General features: G+C 52.8%; 1 protein-coding gene across 3 annotated transcripts in view; it reads left to right on the top strand.

Moving 5' to 3' along the window:
• Positions 1-245: 245 nt before the first annotated feature.
• The window catches only part of CCND3 (cyclin D3), an 84,753-nt gene continuing 80,683 nt past the window's right edge, over positions 246-4,315 (top strand). Inside the window, exon 1 of one of the 3 annotated variants that reach the window (XM_019738338.2) lies at positions 246-1,295. The gene's annotated coding sequence lies outside the window, so the exon portion shown is untranslated. The remainder of the gene's footprint in view (positions 1,296-4,315) is intronic. The other 2 variants (XM_019738337.2, XM_074332915.1) reach the window with 2 other exon arrangements.

Here is a 4,315-nt window from a genome sequence, read left to right as displayed (position 1 = left end):
TCCCGAAACTCAGTGAGGAGGCGTTTGGGGGCGGGGGTGCTTCAGTTGACCCAACTCACGTGACTTCCAGTGAGCTGCAGGTTGATGCGGCCCCAGTGAGCCTCGGAATTGGCGAGGAAAATGCGCCCTCGGTTTTCACACCTATTTCAAAATGAAATCGTTTCTCATAAAGAAAACACTCCTGGAACGCTCCGAACTTGACTGTTAGTAACACCTGGCTGGGTCCCGCCCAGTGCCGGTGACTCACTGTCTGCGGGAGGGGGCCTGATAATAAGTATTGTTGAGCTCTCCAGGTGATTCTCCTGAGCGGGAAATTTTGGGAAATCTGTGTTTTACTGATGATGACTCTGCAGCCGGTCAATGCCCCACTTGCAACCAGAGCTTAACGACCACCTAGTCCAGGTCTTCCACGGCTCCCAACTGCCTTCTCGTCCTCAGTCCGCGGGTATTTGCGGGGCCAGACGAGAGGGGCAGGCGGGCGAGAGGCTCTGTCCTTTGCCCGCCTCACTCCCAGGGCATTGCGGTGCCTGTGGTTTCCTGTTCACTTGCCCTCCAGACCCTCCGGATGGGTTCTTCCTGCGCTGACCGAACTGTGCTTTATTCGTCTGGGTTTGCGGGTGTCTGGCAGGACGAAGATGATGGGTTTGAATTCTAACACGCGCCAGCTGTGGGACTACGAGCACAGGACCTAACTGCATTGTGGCCTCAGTTTCCTCTTTTGTGAAACTGGGGTGTGATGGATAGTAGGGGGGAAAAGAGCAAATACAAAGGGTCTGTGACGGTGTCAGACGTATAGCAAGGTCCAGAAACGGCGTCTACTGTTGTTTATTTCCTGGATAGCGCCTCGAAGAGCGGCTAACGCCTGGAGGCAGAAGTCTGGAAACCTGCGCTGCACCTGCACAGTCGCGCGTACCTGAGTCTGGGGGGCGCGCCTCCGCCCCCTCGCCTAGGGAACGGGGGGCGGGGTTTGCGGGGGGGGGGGGGGACCGCACCAGGAGTCCTGGCCCAAACCTTAGCTCAACAGAGCATCTAGTTCGCTTTGTCTCCCCCGCCCCCTCTTCCCCACTTCCTGCCCAGCTTTAAACTCGCGATCCGCGGCTCAGCGAAGACTGTAAACATGCGGCGCCTCGGGAGGTGGAGACTGGTTCTGTTTGGGCGTCTGGGGGAGTGGTGCACGCCCCTCCCTGCGGCTGGAGGTTGCGAACCCCCATCTCCCCAAAAACAGAAGCCAGAGGCGACAGGAGAGAGTGTCTGCGGCCACAATCGGTGCTTCGGCGGGCTCACCTGCCAAGGAGGTAGGCTTGAAGGCTGGAGAAGCCAAGATGATGGGGGGGGGTCAGCATCTTCCCCTTCGCTGAGGCCTCCAAACTTAGGCAGGACACCGGGGTAGGGGTCGGAGGTGGGTGGGTTAGGAGGTCACTGCGCTCTCGTCACCTCCTGGTTGTCCCCAAGAGCTTGGCTTATGTTCTGAGTGAGCTGTTTGTTGTGCATGTAGTTGAGGGGCAGAGAAGCCCACCAAAGCCCTGAGTGCTCTACATGTTCGCACAGCCCCCTCAAGCTGACCTGCGGTCCTGGAAAGTCAGTGGGCTGTCGTTGTTTTCCAGACCTCAGAGATAGAGGTGGGGGCGGGTAGGCAGGCAGAAGCAGTGTGGGCAGGGAGCCTTCAGGTTCTCTTGCCAGCCAGGGCCAGGGAAGGAGGCCAGAAGACAAGACTGGAAGGAGGGACCCCTCAGTGTTTGGTGTCTGATGGGTACAAAAGTGATGGTCTTAGCCTTTTCTGTGTCTTTTAATGTGTCGACAAGGGGAATAACTGAAGCAAGTGGTTGCTGTTACTAAGGGAGCATTGATTTATTCATTTGCAAGCACTGAGCACCTGTGTGTCTGGGATTGTATTGGATGCTGAGGGTGCAATGATGTTATGTACCCAACAACTAGTATGCGTCATGATCAACAGAGATAAGGCACCAAGCTGGGGTGGCTGGGAGGCATCAGAGAGAACAGGACGTTTGAGTTGGGTTGCGAATCATGAATGGTCGGTCACCAGGCAGAGAAGTGGTGGGAAGTCTTGGGGGACACTTACTCATTCCATGGAGCAGTACTGAACCCTGATTGTGTTGTTGGGCATTGGGGTACCACAGAGACCCAAAAGCACTTCCTGCTCTCTTTAACCCTCTGTCTAGGAATGAAGAAGTGGGAATGAACATGATGAATTTAGGGGAAGGCAAGTTTCTGGGCTGGTCCCCAAGAACCCAGAAATTCCCAGCTAGATGCGGCTGGGAAGGTCCACCTGGGAGTGATGTGACAGTCCACACAATCTTGGGGCACCCACTCCCCATCCCTGGACTCTAGGACTGCTTCTTCTAAAAAATCTTGTTCTGTGCCCCCCACCGCAATTCTCTTTGGGACCCAACAAGGATGAAAAGAACTGGCTCTCCCTTTGGTTTTCTGCAGATTTTTCTGCTCTTTCAGTTCCTGGGCTCCTTTGAGAGATGACTGACAACAATTTATGAATTCAGCAACTGTCTGCTGTGGTCATGCCGTCTGCACAGGCTAGATGTTGGGGACATAATGGGAAACAAGTCAGAGCTTCTACCCCCCTGGAAGTTAGAATCAAAAGCATCTCTGAGAATTCCAGCAGGATCCCAGTCTATGCCCAGATCTTGGGACCTTCTCCTCCCTGTTCCTTCCTTTAAGGGTTCAGAATACTAGCTAATGCTTAATGGTGCTGTCAGATCCTCTTCTAAATGTTTTAGGTGTAATGTCTCATTTAATCCTCCATACAGTCCTATGAGGTAAGCACCAAGATTATCTCCATTTTATAGATGAGGACACTCAGGCAAAGAGAAGTAATTTTCCTAAGGAGGACATGAGAAATAAATGGCAGAGATGGGATTTAAAGCCAAGTCACATGACTTAGGAGGCCCTGTTCTTAACTACTAGGCAAGCCTGCCTCTGACCACATAGAACATGCACTTGAACCAAGGGCTTAGGAGTTTCCAAAAGGGACTCCATCGTCCTGTATGAGCGTGGGTGCTGGTGCTGTTCACAGGGAGCCCCAGAAGGCCTGGAGTAGGGTTGAGGTAACAGCAGAGCTGGCTGGTATCCTCTCCTAATGGCCATGTGTGTGTGTGTCAGCGCATGAGCTTCCTAAGCTTCAGTCACCAAGAGGAATAAACAAAGGTTTGATGCAAGAAAGAACTCAACATAGATGTGATGTGCCAGAATCTGGGAGGTGGGAAACCAAGGCACCTCTTTTGTTGGAAATCTTTAAGAATAGCAGAGATCCTCATATTCTGGATCCCAGGAGGAACAATCCAACTTAGCTGAGTAAGGAAGACCGTCAAGGAGTGGAAGCAATCTTAAGATGCTCACCTCTCTTCCCCACAGCTGCTGCATCCCAAAGTTGCACTGTGGACCCGACCTCACCCCTCCAGGCAGGCTGGGACAATGCCCGTGATGCAAACCAGGCCATGGGGCAGAGGTTCCATAGATTGCAGCCATTTTCCCATTACCTTTCTGAACGTTTGGGTTTCTCCCAAGAGCCCTCTGCACAGATCTGGAGAGACCCTGAAGCTGTGTCTCTCTGCCTGCAGTCAAACCACCCCCTACCATCTATCTTTGTTAGAGGGGTGTGTGTTGGGGAACAGGGGTTGGTGCTTGAGCTGGAGGGTAGAGGGTGGCCTCCAAGGTAACTGGTAAGCAGGATGTGAAAGTTGAGAACTCTACAGGCCTCCAGGCTGCAACACACACACACACACACACACACACACACACACACACACCTTCCTCCTCCATCATAGGTGGGGTGCAGTGGAACCTTCTGTGTGCCCAGCCCCCTGCCCCAGGCACTCTTCAGGCTGGGGAGAGAACAGGTTGTACTCTTGAGAAACCACAAGAGGAAGTTTAGGGAGGGCTGGGGTGGGGAAAGTTCTGGGGCCCCTGCCAAGTTTCCCTTTCGTTGCTCAGCGGGTAGATGTGTTTATTTTGGTGTGTTTCTCTTGCCCTCAAAGACATTTAAATTTTAAACCCTCTGAGTTTTAAAGACCAGTTGAGGCCTGCCCAGTTACAACAGGAGGGTGTGGCCAGAGCTGCCCCTGGAAATGGGATTGGAACAAGGTACCCATTTTTGGATTTCACCTGGGATTCCTACTGACTGGGAGAGGCTAACTCCACTAAGTCTTCTTTTCTCCTCTCTGCCCTTTCACCTTGCTTTTCTCAAAGCACTGCCTACCGCCCCACATTCCTCAGAGGAATGTGGTTATAATGGCCAGTTAGGGGCTATCCTAAATGTTTTCCTGCCTTATCTTATTTACTA

Source organism: Rhinolophus sinicus, linkage group LG05 (genome assembly GCF_036562045.2).
Source record: "Rhinolophus sinicus isolate RSC01 linkage group LG05, ASM3656204v1, whole genome shotgun sequence".
Classification (NCBI taxonomy): domain Eukaryota; kingdom Metazoa; phylum Chordata; class Mammalia; order Chiroptera; family Rhinolophidae; genus Rhinolophus; species Rhinolophus sinicus.
The sequence above is the reverse complement of the archived record's forward strand: the minus strand, read 5'-3'. Positions and strand labels throughout refer to the sequence as shown.